Source organism: Eptatretus burgeri, chromosome 1, assembly GCF_056783735.1.
Source record: "Eptatretus burgeri isolate ZD-2024b chromosome 1, Ebu_testis_v1, whole genome shotgun sequence".
In the NCBI taxonomy this organism is placed as follows: domain Eukaryota; kingdom Metazoa; phylum Chordata; class Myxini; order Myxiniformes; family Myxinidae; genus Eptatretus; species Eptatretus burgeri.
This window is the reverse complement of record NC_140961.1, coordinates 18,457,763-18,476,732: the sequence shown is the minus strand read 5'-3', so window position 1 is coordinate 18,476,732 and position 18,970 is coordinate 18,457,763. Positions and strand designations below refer to the sequence as shown.

At 42.5% G+C, this 18,970-nt stretch overlaps 1 protein-coding gene across 1 annotated transcript in view; it reads right to left on the bottom strand.

Annotated features, from left to right (window-relative positions):
• The window catches only part of LOC147033957 (leucine-rich repeat transmembrane neuronal protein 1-like), a 399,933-nt gene that overhangs the window by 134,124 nt on the left and 246,839 nt on the right, over nt 1–18,970 (bottom strand). The window lies entirely within an intron of this gene.

Genomic DNA, 18,970 nt, shown 5'->3' with positions numbered 1-18,970 from the left:
GGCATGGTTGAGCAGGCCAAAAAACATGGCAGCTTCAGACCCCTGCGAGGTAACCCAGGAAATGCCTTAAGACCCCATATAGAGCGAGGTGCCTGAGGATTGCCGATGAAGGATATAATTAAATATCTTCAAAAGGGGTGTTTTATTTAACCCAAACACCAAATTTTTAGTCATGCACTTTCTTGGAGTTTTCTTCGTGTGCATGCAAAGTTTCAGACTGCTCGGTTTCATTGTTTTGGCATTATGGAGAACACACACACACACACACACACACACACACACACACACACACACACACACACACACACACACACACACACACACACAGCAAGACAGCAGGCAATTGAATATATAAATCGGATCACTCAAGAAGGGCGAGTCACAATTAAAAAAATCTGGACAAAGAAGGAAAAATGGACGTTATTATGGACAATGGAACATGCCAGACGAAAAGGCATATGGAAAGAAAGCACAAACACCTGGGAACAGATTATCCGAAGACTATGCTCTGATAAAGGTAATATTAATTGGGCAGCACTAAACACAAAGAAAAACAATGTCCTCAAACAAAAAACATTCACAGAGGAGGAATAAAGAATCAGAGATGAACAAACTGATGAAGCAATACGAAATGACTGGTCACCTATAAATGGCAAACAACCACCTATGCCACAATGGAATGATGGGACATACGTTTGGGATGGGATTCTCAGAGCACAAACTCCCAAAGAAAAGGAACAACCAACAGAATTTACTGATGCTGCTGCACAGATGGTAGAATGGGAAAGGAAAACAGAAACAGATGAGATTTCAAATTTCATCACAATAACTGAAGCAGAAATTGGGCAACAGTTTGGAGAATTGAATCAAGAAACAGGACTGAAAACCCCACAACAGGACCAGAGAATGACAGGAGGAAATGCTGCAGCAGCACACCTAGAGATAGATTTCTCTGAAATCACTACCTTAGATCAAATAGCACCTTTGCAAAAAGAACAAACAATATCAACAACGATAGATTATAATGAGGGGGAGAATAATGGACAACATAATGAAGAAGAGGAAGAGGAGGTGGACAATGTACAGCATAGGTTAGAATATGAACTGGCTAATAACATAGAGGAAATAATATTAATATTACCGAAGCAAAGACCACATCTCCACCGAATAAATAACAATAAACAGTTTAAAATACAAGTTAGGAGAATAAATCAAGCAGTCATCAAAATGCTCCCCAAATCACTGAATGTAAGAGAAATTAACGATGTGAGTTTTGCACCAGCACTATATGTCCAAGAGAAAATAACAGGCAAACAGACACCAAAATATGGATTTGATAACCTGATAAAACACCACTATAGAATCAGAAACTTGAGAAGCAGAGAGACAGACTGAAGGTGGAAACGGGACAAATAGAACAATTCAAGAGGGGAAACAAAAGTCCAAAGCTCAAGAAAAGAATCAGACAAATAAAAAAATAAATACAACAGAGAGATAATGGAATAGAATCATGAACTGCTCATAATAAACTCCAAATACAACAGATAGCAGGGAAAATAAAAACTATGATGAGGCCAATAATATAAGAAATCAAATTTACAGATTGTAAACAACCTGAAAAAGTTCTACCAAGAACGAGAGAAACAGAAACAAAATGTGACAACTCCCCAGATAAAAAGAGGACCTGGAAAAACTTTGGAAAGGTATATTTGAAGATGAAAAAGAACACAAGGAAGCGGAGTAGATACAACACTTGGAAAATAAAAAGCAACATCTACAGGAAATGCACACAATGACAAATGACAAGGAAAAAAATTAGAAAACATCTCGCAAAAGCACTGAACTTCAAATGCCCAGGCCCCGATGGAATTCCAAACTTCTGGTAAAGCAATTATATGCTCTCCACCCTCACTATGCTCGAGCATTTAACGAGCTCAACCAAGGGGAACAGCGAATGGCTGAATGTCTCACAGAAGGCAACACTCTTCTAATTCCCAAATCTGAAGAAAACCATCTACCCCACAAATATAGACCAATATAACATGCCTACCACCAACATACTGACTTTTAACAGGCATAATCACCGATGAGATTTACAACCAGCTCACTCAACAAGGAGCTTTAGAGGCAGAGCAGAAAGTATGTAAGAGATCAAAGAGAGGATGCTATGGAACAATAGACCATTTATTCTTAAATGAAACCATCCACGAAAACGGCAAGCTCCGCCAAACCAACTTATCCACACCCTGGATGGATTACAAAAATAGCTCCACAAAGCGGGCGTAACCCCTTAGCCCCTTGATGCAAATCAATTTCAAGATGGTGGCCATATTGAAAATTGCAGCATGCCCATTTTCGAAAGGAAACTTCCTCTACTCAACCCAAACACACCCAGCAAAAATGGATTTAATCGGACAAGGCGTTCTCCTCGAAATTGGCGGAAACCAATTTCAAGATGGCTGCCATGGCGGCCACAGTGAAAATCGCAGCATGCCCATTTTGGAAAGGAACCTTCCTCTACTCAACCCCATTATACCTCGCCAGAATAAAATCAATGTGTGAAGCAGTTCTCAAGTTATTGTCCGGAAACTAAATTCAAGATGGCTGCCCTAGTCGCCATATTGGATATTGGATTGCACTGAATATCAAAAGGAACCTTCCTCTAAACACCCCCATTATATCACTCAAAAATGAAATCAATAGGTCAAGCCGTTCTCAAGTTATTGTCCGGAAACCAAATTCAAGATGGCTGCCCTAGCCGCCATATTGGATATCGGATTGTGCTGTATATCGAAAGGAACCTTCCTCTAACCACCCCCATTATACCTCCATGAAAATAAAATCAATCTGTCAAGCAGTTCTCAAGTTATTGTCTGGAAACCAAATTCAAGATGGCTGCCCTAGCCGCCATATTGGACATCGCATCACACTGATTATCGAAAGGAACCTTCCTCTACCCAGCCCCAACACACCCTGCTAAAATGGATTTAATCGAACAAGGCGTTCTCCTCGAAATGGACGGAAACCAATCTCAAGATGGCTGCCATGGAGGCCACATTGAAAATCGCAGCGCGCCCATTTTCGAAAGGAACCTTCCTCTACTCAACCCCAACACACCCTGCAGAAATGGATTTAATCGGACAAGGCGTTCTCCTCGAAATTGATGGAAACCAAAAGTTGACAGACGCCCGGACACCCGCCGGACAACGCCTATGACGACAATACCCTTTAGCCAATTCGGGCTGAGGGGTAAAAAAAAAAAGCCTTGGACAGTGTCCCACATTTATGGATTATAAAATGCATGCAAGTGCACAAAAATTGACCTCCAGATAGTCACATTGATTGAGAGAGCAATGACACTCTGGAACACAACTCTGATACTGAATGTGACACTCTGGAACACAACCTTACCTGGAAGGAAAATTGAAATACCAGCAGTAAAGATATGAATTGGTATCTTACAAGGTGACAATGTTTTCCCCCTCCTGTTTTGTCTGGCTCTGGACCCACTGAGTAACCTCTTGAATGAACAAGGACACGGATACAATCTGATATGCAACGGAAACATGATTAAAGAAACAAGAAAGGTGCCACACCCACTGTACATGGACAATCAAAAACTCTTTACCGCAAATGATAAGAAATTGGCAGATAAACTGAAACCACTAAAGCAATACTTGGAGGACATCTGAAAATTTGCCAAGTGCAGATTTGTACAAGGAAAAACAAAAAGAACAGACAACATCTTAATTGATCAAAGTACACAAATACAGGAACGAGAAAACAAAACATATTATAAATACATAGGAAGAGAAGAGGGTCGCCAGGTACAACCCAAAACATTGCGTAAAATAATCGGCAAAGAGTACTTATGCAGAATAAGACTAATTCTGAAGTCATCCCTCTCCACAAGAAACAAAACCAAAGCTAAAAGACAACTTGCAGTGCCAGTATTCCAATATAGCCGTGCAATTATAAACTGGCTACAATTGGAGATCAACAATCTAGACACCAAAACAAGGAAACTTCAAACTATTCACAAGATGCTCTATTGAAACCAATGCACACTGAGGTTGTACTTACCGAGGTGAGAGGGAGGAGGTGGTTTGATGGAGCTGAACCAAGTGAACAAAACATCATGTTTCAGACTAGCGGAGTATGTGAAGCACTCAACAGATGATCGGATGAGATTTGTAAACGAGCAAGAAAACAACTAGAAAAGGGATCCTCAATCCATTGAGCAATAAATTTCCAACAACAGGTGCAAATTATGGATACGACACAGGAAAACAAAACAGAAACAAACACAGCCCCAATGGCTGCAAAGAAGAAGAAAAAAAGAAAACTTCAAGAATAAATATCAGCAGATATACTCTGACAAATGGGAGAATGACAAAAGAGCAGGAAGATTATAAAAAGAGCTTGACAGGAGAAGGATTGACAAGGAGGACTTTGGAATGGTTAAGAAGTTAAATTCATTGGGATGGAGAACGAGTCATTATCAATGCCCATGACCAAGGACATTACACTAATCTTTTTAATGAAATGGTGGGATTGGGCCAATCAGAGAAATACAGATTTTGTCAGGAAGAAACTTCAAGAACCAGACACATCCTTTTGGGGTGAAAAAACTCATGTCAGAATACCTGTACACAGAAAGACATGACAGTGTCTGTAGAGTAATCCACTGGCATCTGTAAACATTTCAACATCCCGGTTCCAGAACAATCATGGAAATACAAACCATATCCGATCCTTGAAAATGAACAAGTAATGTTCACGTGTGACGAGATGATCCAATCACGTGTGAACATTGCAAACAAAACATTGTGCTCTGACCTGGTGCTTAAAAACACCAGAGTTGGTGTCAAAGACACCCAATACTCGCCTGTTTATACATTTATCGTTTTAAAAGACTAGTATAATAATTAATATTTTTTTTATAAAGCATTGCAGTGAAGTCTGATCCAAATGATTTCAAAGCAATATATGTATTTGTATATTGTAATCAGTAACAAGAGCGCAAGTGAGCACAATATACGCCCGAACAAGAAGGTATATACAGAATTGTGCTACTACATGGAAAACAGCATCTTGGTTGCCATGGCAACCACTTTCGATGACGAACATATGTCACGACACACCGTCTCCACAGTCTGTACCTATGTACCAGATATGAAACGTGAAAGTTGAAAACTTTGGGATTTAGAGTGCGGACAGGAATGGATGGAGGGACGGACAGATGGACGGACAGACAGACAGACGTACGGACGGACGACAGGTATCACATTATACGCCCCGATATATACGCCGGGCGTCTGAAAAATAGTGTGGTAGATAAAAACATTAGAGAAAAAATAACTTGCACCAAAAACTTTAACATTTTTACGCTCGCACTGACGCTGACGCTCACGCTGATGCTGACGCTGACGCTCACGCCGGGGGTATTGCTATAGCTCTCTGGTCTTCGAACAGGTGAGTTAAAAAAGGAAAAAACAGCATTGTTGATCAAGGTTTCGGTTCCCAATGACTTTGGAATAAATCCCATATAAATTAGACAAATGACCAAATACCAGAATCTGAAAAATTCGGTCAAGAGGAAGTGGAAATTGAAGAAAGCTGAAATTGTACCAGTGATAGTTGGAGCTACAGGAATGATGAAGAAAACCCTGAATGAGTGCTTAAAAATAATTCCTGGGAATATCACTACAAATGAGAATATCAAACAAGTGGAGGCTGTCAGAGGTTCAGTAAAGATTTTGAAAAGAGCCCTTGGAACGAGGGTATGAGAATGAAAGTTCACAGTTTGGTTCATGAATCATGATCCTTTACCAAAAAATAGGAGGTGGAGATTTCGAATTGTGGGAGAACTCCCTCCCACCTCCTGAAACCCGCAAATGGAGGTAACAACCAACAAGAGACACAATCACATTGATATTTATTCATATATATATATATATATATATATATATATATATATATATATATATATATATATATATATATGAAAATTTCCGATTTGGCCAAGCATTAATGTGTGTGAATGTGTGTGTGTGTGTGTGTGTGTGTGTGTGTGTGTGTGTGTGTTTGTGTGTACACAAACACACACACACACACACACACACACATTCAGTGTACAAAATATTAGGAACACTTGCTATTTCCATGAAATAGACTTATCAGGAAAATCGAGGTGAAAGCAATGATTCCTGATAGAATGCATCTGTGAAATCCACTTCAATCAGTGTAGATGAAGGGGAGGAGATATGTTAAAGAAGAATTTTTAAGCCTTGAGACATGGATTGTGTATATGTGCCATTCAGATGGTGTATGGGCAAGACAAAATATTTAAGTGCCTTTGATCGTGGTGTGGAAGTGTGTACCAGGTGCACTTGTTTGAATGTGTCAAGAACATCAACACTGCTCGGTTTTTCAGGCTCAACATTTTCCCCGTGTGTATCAAGAATGGTCCACCACCCAATGGACATTCAGCCAATGGCAAGCCTGTGGTCAAAAACGGCTCATTGATGAAAGAGGCCAAAGGAAGCTGAACCGAATTGTGCAGAGCAACAGACAGACTACAGTTGGTCAACTGACAGTCCAGTATAACATTGGTGCTGAAAGAGCCATAAAATAATGCACAACTCGTCGTACCTGAAAACGAATGGGGTAAGGCAGCCGACGACCACACAGAGTTTCACTTATTTTAGCAAAAAACAAGAACATGTGGTTGCAGTGGGCTAAGGAATGAAAACACCGGACACTGGAGGATTGGAAAAAAATTTTTCTGGTCTGATGAATCCTGGTTCCTGCTGTTTCACGCTGATGTGATGACTCGGGTATGGAGAAAACCACATGAGTGCATGCATCCATCATGCCGTGTGTCAACATTGCAGGCTGGTGGTTGTGGTCTGATGGTGCAGGGTGTATTTTCATGGCACACATTGGACCCCTTGATAAAATGGAAGCAACGTTTGAATGTCACAGAATATCGAAACATCATTGCCAATCAGGTACATCCCTTCATGGCAACAGTGTATCCATCTGCAAATGGAGTTCTTCAGCAGGGTAATTCCCCATGCCACAAGGCGAGGATTGTCCAGGAATGGTTTCATGAACATGACAGTGAATTCAGCTTACTGCAGTGGTCTACCCAGTCACCAGATCTCAATCCAATTGAGAATCTGTGGGATGAGATGGAATGAGCTATTCGGAGTAGAGATCCACCACCAGCCAACTTGACACAACTGTGGGAAACATTGGAGTCAATATGGGCCAATATCCCTGTGGAACACTTTCGACACCTTGTCGAGTCTGTCCCGATGAATTGAGGCTGTTCTGAGTGCAAAAGTTGGTGCAGCTCAATATTAGGAAGGTGTTCCTAATCTTTTGTACACAGAGTGTGTGTGTGTATGTGTGTGTGTATATATATATATATATATATATATATATATATATATATATATATATATATATATATATATATATATATATATATATATATATATATATATATATATATATATATATATATGTATCTGTACACACAACCAAAGTAATATATAAACAGTTTACAGATGTGGGAGTGGGGAGAGTATAAGAAGCATGGATGATGATTCATGACGTTTATGGGGAATTGCATAAGAAATTCTGTGTCAGCTGTGGAATCAGAAAGAGCAACTTTATATATTTATTTCCCATTTTTGTTTCCTTTTGCTTCAAGTTCCCCCCGTATCCACCCACTCAACCACTTGCAGCATTTTCACCGACAGTGGTGTCCACAACCATGCTGTGTGAAGGACTTGATCTTTCTCTTTTCGGCTGGGAGAAGGAGAAAGAGAAGAGATGAAGAAGGCAGCCGTTCCTCTTCTATGTGGAAACTGGTGACCTGCTTCAAAGTGGCTGTCATTGAGGGTGAGTGGATGGATGAAAGGGAGTGTTTAAAAAACAAAAATCTATGTATGTGTGTATATATATATATATATATATATATATATATATATATATATATATATATATATATATATATATATTTATATATATATTGTTGCAGATTCGCGCCCGCCAGCGTGCGGACGGCCACGTAACTCGAATCGCGGCACGTCGCCCACCGGACGGACAATCCAGTCGTGACCCTCTCGGACTAACGCCGGGAACTAGTCACGGGTGGACCTTTCGGTCTCACCGCGATCGTGCCAATCGGCCCCCGCGTGGGATAGGGTTGCTCGCCAAATTCGACCTACCTAAGTACCCACACGGAGGGTAGACCGGGCGATCGCACCTCGCCGCAGGTCGACTTCGGACACGGGCCACTTTAAGCGACTCGTTCCGTACTATCGGGATAACCGAGCGGTGTTATTCGTCGGCCTCGACGGTTCGATTAATTATCGGGCGTTTTAGCCCACGACCAACCCTTTACGTGAAGCAAGATGGAGATTCAATAGAGGAAAAGACGAAGCGAAGCGGGAATACAGTTCAACAATAAGCACATTTATTCCGCGATGAACGGAAAGCACACATATACAATTCCACCAAAAGCACATGTAAAAGAAGAAGACAATGCAATATTACACAAAAAGCAAATGCAACAATGCAGATCTAACCGACTACCGGGCACACGGCAACACTTATACAATTTTACTTCACAGACGGCGCCGACAACACAGATACCCAAAGCAAAAGAAAAGAGAACCACCCTCCAGGATGAGGGGGGTAGGCGGGCCTGGGGCCAAGACCGTGTCGGGCCTACCCGTCTGATGATGAGACGCGGAGCGGCGGCGGCGCCTCAACTCCGCGGGCCTCGCGGACAGTGTCTGGTAGGGGGTGGGAAAGGGGCCCCCTTTGTCGGACTATCTCAGCGCGGGGGGAAACAGGAGGGGGTTGCTGATGCTCGGGGGAAGGAGGATATCACCCTGTCTCGGGTCCCGCGGCAAGCGTCTCCTCCTCGGCCTCGGTCGCGTTGCTGGCCTCTCCCTGTGCAGCTCCCGGCACCGACGCGAGCACCCCCTCGTCCGCCTTCGCCGCCGTCACCTCTCCACGGCTCCGTCTACTCGCCCTCTCCGTCTCCTCTCTTGGCTCGTCCCAACTCTTCACTCTTGACTTCTCCCACTTCTTTCCAGCTCCACCGACGACTCTCTTGAACTCCGCACAACTCCGAACCGAACTGCCTTGACTGACGAACGCAGCCGTTTTTATAAGCCCCGTGGCTTCGCTCTTTCACCCTTGACCCTTTGCCTCCGACCCTTCACCTCTTGCTGGCTCCCCATTGGACCGAGGAAAAGTGGGCGTGAATGCTTTTTGATCCATGAATTTGCATATAGCGACCGCCCTCCAACGCCCTGGAGGCGGGGCCAAATCGCCCCTCGCTCACCGATTGGACGGAACAAAAGTGGGCGTGAGTCGTTTTTGATCCGTTTTTCTTCGGAAAGTCTGTGATGTCTCTGAATACGCTGCTCGGTGCGCGCCCCGCACGAGTCCAGCATCGGTGCCCACGAGTGGCGCGAGATGGTGTGGATGCGATGGTGGCGAGTGGTGACGGTAAAGGTCGTGGCGGTTGTGGTGAAGCGGCGTTGTGGTTGGTGGTTGTTGTTGTGAAGCGGCGTTGTGGTTGGTGGTTGTTGTTGTGAAGCGGCGTTGTGGTTGGTGGTTGTTGTTGTGAAGCGGCGTTGTGGTTGGTGGTTGTTGTTGTGAAGCGGCGTTGTGGTTGGTGGTTGTTGTGTGATGGCTGTTGAGACGTGGTTGGTGGTGATAATAATGGCGGCTGGTCCAAAATAAAGATAGTAAAAGAAAAACGGCTATCCTGAAGAGTCGCAGCCCGCATGAATGACATTTATTCCCTCTAGACAACGGGTTTGGGCCTAACTACACATATACTTACCGAGATATCTCACCTAAGGGACCTGAATGGTGGTTTGTGAATTTCGTCAACCACAACAATATATATATATATATATATATATATATATTATTTTTTTTTTTTTTTACAGAAATGGCCCTTATTATGCTACTAAATATAGGATTAGCTCAGATCCCCCAATAAATGCATGTTTAGCTAGGTTGTTTGGTAAAATGGACGTTACATGTGTGTCAGGAGGTGTAAGAGGCTGTTTATTGTTTGTGCAGTGGTGGTGGATCGAGAGCTCCCGCTTCTTCCTTCGCCTCTCCGGACGATAGGCCCCGCCCAGTCGGCTGAGGGGGAGTGGCCTGGAGAGGGAGATGGAGCTAAGGGGAGGAGTTTGTCGGCTTTGTAAAGGGGGAGGAGAGAGTGGCTCACAGCGAGCGAACGAAGACCTCGTAAAAAAGGGTTTAGTTTGGGAAAACAGTCGGTCTTGAGTTTCGAGGCGAGAAGGAAAGGAAATCTGTGGTGAAACTGAGCGCCGAGGTGGCACCGATCGGCTGTACACGGGACAGCTGTGTCTGTTTTTCATGAGGAACGAGCCAAAAGAAAGGAAGGGAAGGCAACAGAGAAACGACGAGTGTCTGTTTGCGATCTGCTTCGTGAAGGAGGCAGGAGAAATGACTAAAGGCGGCCTGCACGTCGTGTCGGCAATCGACTCTTATGAGGAGGTGATTCTGCCGTGAGAGAAACGGCAGTCAGCTTTGAGAGGCGAGCATAGAAAAGGAAAGAAAAGGTGATTCTGCAGAGAAAGAAACTGAGAGGACAGAGTTGAGAAGTTGGGCTTCGAGGCGGGAAGGCAAGAGAGGAAATGACGGAGCCTCTGACGGTCCCTACTCACCTCACGGCTCGACGACGACTTGAAATCCCATGGACCCAGCCTGCGAAGCTCGGCACCTCAATTTGGGCCTTGTCTGGTGAACAGACAAGGCCTGGATTTGTATGCTGGACCTTGAGAGAAATCAGCTGAAACCCATCGTCGATCTAACGGTCTTGTGCCGACATTGCGCGGGGCCAGAACGCGCTGAGGAGGGTGTGCGCACGCGGTGCCTTGAGAAGAAAGAGTACGGCGCCGCCATCTTGCCACGCGGCATGTTCGAGCTGGGGGCTCAAATCCATGGACATCCGCTGGTTACGAGCGACATTCTTGCTTTTGACACTTTCCTCTTGTCCATGAAACATCACCAAGTACTCTGTCTTGCATGCATGCTGTCTGTCTTTGTCTGCACGTTGTTTGAGGCATATCTCAGTAGGGACCCCCTCGAAACCTGTAATCCGTAGTTCCCTTGTTAAGAACAGGTTAAAGTTTGTTCATAAAAACATTGTCGTGAATGTTTTGCTTGTGTTGTGTTCCCCGATGTTCCCCAATAAATCTGGTTGGTTCGTCTGAAGATGCCGCTCTGGATTAATTTGTGTCGCGTCGAGGAATGATCCATTCGATTGGCATATAAAACCAAAATGGTTACAGACTGACAGAAAACGCTCGGCATCTGACAAAACCAGTCTGTAACCAGGGTTCTATTTCCCCAACTGGTAAGGTTCAGGATTACGTTGGTATTGCAATTGAAGACGCGTGACCCGAGGCCTGTGCTGAGCCAGCCGGCGTTATAAACCCCGGAGACAGCGGTGGTGAGGGTGGCGCCAAGTGTCGGGTGAGAAACCTGCCACCCCGGATCCGCAACAATATATATATATATATATATATATATATATATATATATATATATATATATATATATATATATATATATATATAGAAAGATATCCAGAAAGACCCACCCACATCTCTCACCTGTGAATGGAGGGAATCGCGAATCAGCTCTCACCTTATCGACTACGTCTAGGTGTCTGGGATTATATAAATGTGACTAATACCGTCCTAATTATATTAATGTGGCTTGCATTTGTATAATCCTAGCCACCTGGGTGTACAATAGTCGATTAGGTGAGAGCTGATTGGCTGTTTCCTCCATTCACAGGTGAGAGATGTGGGTGGATCTTTCTTTATCTATATAGTCACTGCGTTTGACGGTTGCACGTGGTACATGCTTGAGAGCCTCATTGGTATGCATTGCTGTCTATGCTATCGCTGATGATTTGCCAATAATTGAGGAAACCGGTCCAGTAGCTGAGGGGAGTGTCCAGCATTGGGATTGTCGTGTGTGTACTCTGTGTGAATGTCTTTATAGTTGTTGAGGAACTCTGGGAAGGGTTCGAAATAGCACTTCGCACTTACCTTGCGTAAGTCTTCTTGGGTTGCTGTATTAAGCTACTTTGGCTTGAGGTGCATGGGAGGGGTCAAACATATATATATATATATATATATATATATATATATATATATATATATATATATATATATATATCACAATGGGACAAAAGGACCAGTTGAGACAGGGAGGAAAACGAGAGTTGTGGTGGTGGTTGGGGGGTGGAGTTGATGACAGCACTTAAGATGAGCTGTCAGGATGATGCAAAGCAGGATGACTGGGCTCCTTCTCTTTTTCCCCTCAAGTGCCACTCACATTAGTTTGGATGAAGCCACCATTGATCCCCTTCAAACAGGTCTGAACTACTTTCCTTTCTTATCTTGTTTTATTTTAATTCCTTGGAAATTCTGCTTTCTTGCTTTGCTTCCCTTTCCTTACCCTGGGTTCGATCAAGTCTCTGTGTGATGCTGCCAGTAAAAACATGATTCATATTTCATAAGCATGAAAAAATTCCTGCATGTTCAGAGTGTGAAAAAATTCTGACACAACACAGGACTCAAACCCAAGAACATAATCACAAGCACAGCAACAGCCCACTGAGCGATGGAATCTTCAGGACACCTCCGAAATTTCGTACATGAACACTGCAAGATTTATAATGGCCGACATCTAACTTGTGTGCCAGGCAGACCCACAATGTGTTTGTGGATGTGTATATGACAGATAAAATCTCATCCAGAAATTTAATAAACAGGAATAAATTCCTGCATGGGGCTAGTGTGGAAAAACTCTGACTCAACCATGACTCGGAACCAAGGACCTCATTGCTAACACGGCAATAGCCCACTCAGCTGTTGAGTCGTTGGGATATAGATGTACAGGTACATACAGTATATTCATGGAAAATTATCCGTCCCCAGTGAAGGAAAAAAGTTTAAGTTAATCCCTCAATTTAAATTGTTTCATGGACTTTTAAATTGTGAATTGTGTTGCACTCTTGATTTCACTCAGAGCCAAAGCTCTGAGCTACTTATACTACCCACCGCAAAATTTTGATGCAACATAAGGGGTCGGAGGTTGGATTTGTCTAAAAAGAGGACAAAATATCCTGGTCGGGAAATAAAATTTAGCTTGAACATTACTCGTGCCTGTTCTCCCATCATTTCAAAATTGAATGTTGAGCTTTTCAAACGCAGTGCAGGAAGCGGCCGCCGTAAACGGGACACAGACGAACGCATGGATAGACACCATGGTTGACAATATATTATAGATGATTTCCCTCCCAAGAAACTTAACCACAGAAAGCGACCATTCGACCCATGAAGCCTGCATAATGGTTGCCAAGCTGAAACAGTTTTTTTTTTTGGATACAGAGTCAAGGCTCGTGGAAGACTGACAACACTAAATGGATCAGGACACAACAGAACAAAATGCACAGTAGAGGGGGGTTGGGGTGGGATACCGACAGCGGAGTTGGACAAAATATAGGGAGACTTGGGACAAATAATGGGGTGGGGAGGAATGTGGTGGACAGGATGGACCATTTTTAAGTCACAATGCCAAATGTAGGTGTTTCATTCATTTAATGATTAACAGTCCAACCATTGTTTAAAGGCTTTCAGTATAGGCTACAGTTATTAACAACACTGACATGGTTTGTTCAACTTTGTGATCATCCGCACTCTATCACAGAGCGTTGGTGCTACTGAAGCAGCTTCTTGAGCAAAGCTTATACTGGGTGGTTTACCATTGCCTTTCCAGCAGTAGTTTGGGCAGAAATTTGTCCAAGTTGCCAGTGATAGCTCGCCTATTCTTCAAGAAGGCAATCTTTCAACGTCCACCAACTAACGTCGGTCGACAGGCACCCAGTTTAACATCTATCTGTGGGACGGCACACATGCAGATGATTAACCCAGTCTGTGAAACACTGGGATGACAGTTTATAGTTGGGTCGAGATTTGAACCCAGGCCAGCTGAGAGATGAGTGTGCATACCACAAGGCCATCCTGTCGGCCGCCAGGTCATCTCTTAACGCACTGTTAAACAAACTGTGATTTCTTGTTGTAGTTTATGGTTTTAATGTTATCATGTTCTTCTTCTGGTTGAATGTTGAGCTTTGCCTGCATGCGGAGCTTTTTAAATGCAGGGTGGGAAGCGGCCACTGGGAACGGGAGACACGAGAACACACGGACAGACACCACACTTTGCATTATATAATACTAGCGAGGTATCCATACTATTCATGGGAGGGGGCCAAACAGCAGCTGGACAGCCAGTTCCTGAAGGACTTGGGCAAAAAAACTTACTGCAGCTGACCCCAATAGAAGTAAGGTGTGTAATATTTCTATGATGTCACAATCACAATCGCGAAACTACAAATGCTGAATCCACGAATGTCACGCGTGGAAACCCTCACATAATTTCCTGATTCTCCTTTAAACTCAACCTCTCTATATTTTCATTCAAACAGCACCATTCCAATCACAAATTAATACTATACCATTAATACAACGAAATACAATGTTACAAACACTCGTGAGGCAAACGAAGTTAAACGTCGTTCTGACATTACATCCAGATCGGGAGCAGCTTCGTACAGATCGAAACTCAAAATTCATAATTGGCATTGAGGAATTTATGAAACCTCTCACTCACCTTAGGACACCGGCTGGCATGCCAAAGAATTCCACAGAAGGTTTGGCAGGGCTGGGTCCAAAACTGAGGGTGCAGTTCATGGACGGACGGACAGACAGACAGACACTCCTGTAATATAATATAGATATGCAGTATGATGTGTTCTCTTACAGCCACCCCTATTAATTCTGTTGAGACAGACGCCCCCTATCTTCCCACGACAAGCTGTGAAATGTCATGTTGCATCATTATGGGTTTCGCGTCTCGAAGGATTAGCTTTGAAACACGTGATATCTATCATGAGTGCATCATTTAGCCAATTGTGCAGCGTTTGCTGCTGAATGGTGCATTTATTTAACCTCCCAATACTGTTGAGACTTAAAAGTGATTTGAGGAAAGCCTACAACCTGATTGGTCGTCCAAAGGTTTACACGATGATCCAAAGTTTAAAACAATTCCTAATGATCATATCTATTACTCCGATCCTTTAAATTGTAACACACTTATTGCAAATGCAGCGATTGTGAAAGAAAATTCACAATGGTCCTATCTTGAGCAACCTCCCCCTCCACCAGAATAGTTTACTTTATTTTTTTTTTTAACTTTTGGTCATATAATGTCATCCTCCAAAATTATGGAAACGTATAGGGCCGTTGTTACCCTCACCAGTGGAGAGGGTAATGCATTTGGGTCCATTTGGCTGTTTGTATGCTTGTTTGGCCTCACAGATTGTGAGTACGGTTTTCCTTTGTAACTGCTTGTCGGATTAACACAAAATTTTCACTATAGGAGCGACTACTCACGTAGAATGATGAAATGATAATTATGACGTCATAGGTGATGTGGTTCGGCAGCCATATAAAAAAACAACAAAAAAAAAACCTTCCAAATGATTCTTCTCTGAAACGGCTGTACAGATCAATGCAAAACTTTAGGTCTATGACCGCATATCCATGAGGAAAAAAACGTTCCTACCTATGACATCATAGGTCACATGGTTTGGCAGCCATATTGGATTTACCCAAAACCCTTTTAAAATCTTCTCTAGATTAGCTGGACAGATCAAGGGGAAACTTCACATACATGTTCCCCAAGTCTTGGGGATACCAAGGTGTTCACGAATCATTGATAGGTCACGGTCCGGCAGCTACATTGGATTGAACGAAAATCTTTTTTAAAATGTTTTAAAAAATTCAGGGCCTGCATGAGCAGGCCCTGAATTGATGAAAAATGTTTTGTTTGTTTTTCTTGTGAAATGACCCTGAAACCCTCTACACCCCAATTTGGGTGGAAAGGGTCTAAAAGGTCTAAAGGGTCTAAAGGGTCTAAAATGGCCTCCTCCACCCTCAAACCCAAATTCTATTCTTCCTGATGACTCCATCTTTGCTTTTTGCTTGTTTGGGTTCCTTCTGATGACTAAAATGCAAGACTGTACATGCAATATCTCTTGAACTGCTTCATCAATTGACATGAAACTTCACAATTATGATCTAGTCATGATGGGGAATATATATTTTAAATTTCAACCTGATCAGATGCATGATCTGGCAGCCAGAATTATTTAATATTTTGACTCGAGTTTTTTTTCCTGTTATATTTTTTGAATACAGCTCACTTGGCTGTGCCGAGATGGGTTTGAGGGTAGAGGAGTGGCCTCCTCCACCCTCAAACTCAAATTCTATTCTTCCTGATGACTCCATCTTTGCTTTTTGCTTGTTTGGGTTCCTTCTGATGACTAAAATGCAAGACTGTACATGCAATATTTGGTCTTCCATTTGATTTGAATTGAATTGATTTTAATCAAATTCTAAATTCAATTTAATAATGATAAACGTCCTGGGCCAGGATCAGGTGTCCAATCAAAGCGGGGTTGCATCAAAGGGGAACGTCTTGGTACCCGGTCATGACTGCCAGCAGTTATAAAGTGGCAGTTCTAGTTATCTCTCATTAATTATGTAACACACCAGTACACAAACAACACACAAAACAAGTCCTGGCAAGGGTCTGAAATCTCCGATTGTTCTTTTTCTTGTTGTTACTTGGGGTTTGAGTTTTCTTCTACAAGATGCCTTCTATAAATTGCATACCCAATGAATTGTCCTAAGTGGGACAGATGCTCATCTCCCTTATGGAGGGAGGTCAGAGTTGGAGTGCAATAGGTGATAAAGTTGATTTTCAGTTTGATTCAATGGAAAATTACGCGCCCTTGGGGGCTGAAACGGCTGATAACATGATTGTATAGTGCAGTGAAAATTATGTAGCATGAGCAGGCCCTGAATTGATGAAAAATGTTTTGTTTGTTTTTCTTGTGAAATGACCCTGAAACCCTCTACACCCCAATTTGGGTGGAAAGGGTCTAAAAGGTCTAAAGAGTCTAAAGGGTCTAAAATGGATAAAAAGGTATAAATGGTTTAAAGGTCCAAAGCATCTTTCAGGGTTTAAAATGTCTTAAGGTCTAAAGTGTCGAAAAGGAGTTACAGGGTACATTTCAATAGTAGTTCGGGTCTCAGGGGTATAAACGGCCTAAATTATCTAAAGAGTTTACAGGGTCTAAAAAGCGTAAGGGTATAATGGGGGGTTTAAATTGTTGAAAGTGTCTAAAGGGTCTTAAAAGGTCTAAGAAGATCTAAAGGGGTCTAAACATTTTAAAAGGTCAAAAGGGTAAACTGTGTGGTCCATTAATGGGTCTAAAGGTCTAAAGGGGTCGAAGGGATGTAAATGTCTCAAGGTATCTTAAGGTTCTAAAGGGTCTTAAAATGTCTAAGGTTTTAAAGAGTCTACAAGTCTAAAATGTCTTAAGGGGTCTAAAGGTCTATGGGGTTGAAAGGGTCTAAAGGGCTACTCCCAATAATAGTTAAGGTTTAACGGGTCTAAAGAGGCCTTGCAGAGTCTAAAGGTCAAAAGGGTCGACAGGTGAAAGGGTTCTATAGGGGTGTAAAGGGCTACAGGGTCGAAGAAATCCAACGGTCTAAAGGGGACGCTCCAAAAATAGTACAGGTCCATCACATCTTAAAAAGTCCAAAGTGTTTAAGGGGTCTAATGGTCTAAAGGGTCTAATGGTCTAAAGGTCCAAAGGGTGCATTCCAATAGTTGTCAGGGTCTAAAAAGTATATGGGGTCTAAAGGTCCAAAGGGTACATTCCAATAGTAGTTGGGTATCTAAAGAGTATATGGGGTCTTAAGGGTGTAAAGCATCAACAAAATGCTTAAAAGGACTGAAAGGGACTCAAAAGGACAGAAAGGACCCCTTCCCTTTCTTTTCCGTTCTTTAAAGCAAGAGGGTATTTCTGACATTTATAGGATAAATTTTAATAAAGAGGTTCAATTGAATTATGATTAAGATGAAATTTAGTTAAGAGGTTTAAATTAAACTAGAAACATCTCGTGAGATGATAGAATGTCATGATATGTGATGGACATACAAACAAAGATTACATTGTGAGTTAATTAGCTAATTATCTCACCACCTGGATGGAAATTGTAAAAAGGGCTCTATTAGTTTTCACGCATCAACATCATGAATCATCATGCGGAGTTTTAAAACAATCTGTAGAGCTGCCTTGGAAGAGTCGGGTAAAAATGTTAACGGCCCCCTACTGTAAGAACTGACTGAATGACTGACTGACTAAAGGACATCGTTATAGCTTCAATAGCTTACCTCGACTTCGTCATCGATGAGTTAAAAATCATAGCATGTTAGACTCTCTTTACAACTACCACCCCATTCCCCCTTTGCACATTTCATATATGCTCCTTCCCTACCATGAGCTTCTCTCACATCTCCAAACCTCCTCTCCTTTGGCCTCCTCAATCCCCTCTTATTCCTCTAACTCCAACCAAACCCACATCCATTTCTCTTCTATCACCCCTCATCCTTTCCTTTTCTCTATTTACAACTCCAGGCCAACAAATCACTCTTTTCATTTAGCAAATGCAAATAATATTCCATTTTTTTTTCGAGGTTTCTTAAATATTGAGCAAAAAGCCAATATTCTTCAACTCCATCGCGTTAATTTTTTTTTCCTTGTGGACATGACATACTGGACAATGAAGTGTTTCTGAAGGAAATGTGTTGTCTGTTCATGTTGGTCAAAAGCCAATAGGATTTTAGGTTGCAGTCATATCTAGAATATTGTATTCCGTTTTGGTGACCACATCGAAGGATGGATAAAGCTGCCAAAAGAGGTGATTGCGAGGGGATTGAATAGAGATGTTTAAGAAAATGAAGGGAA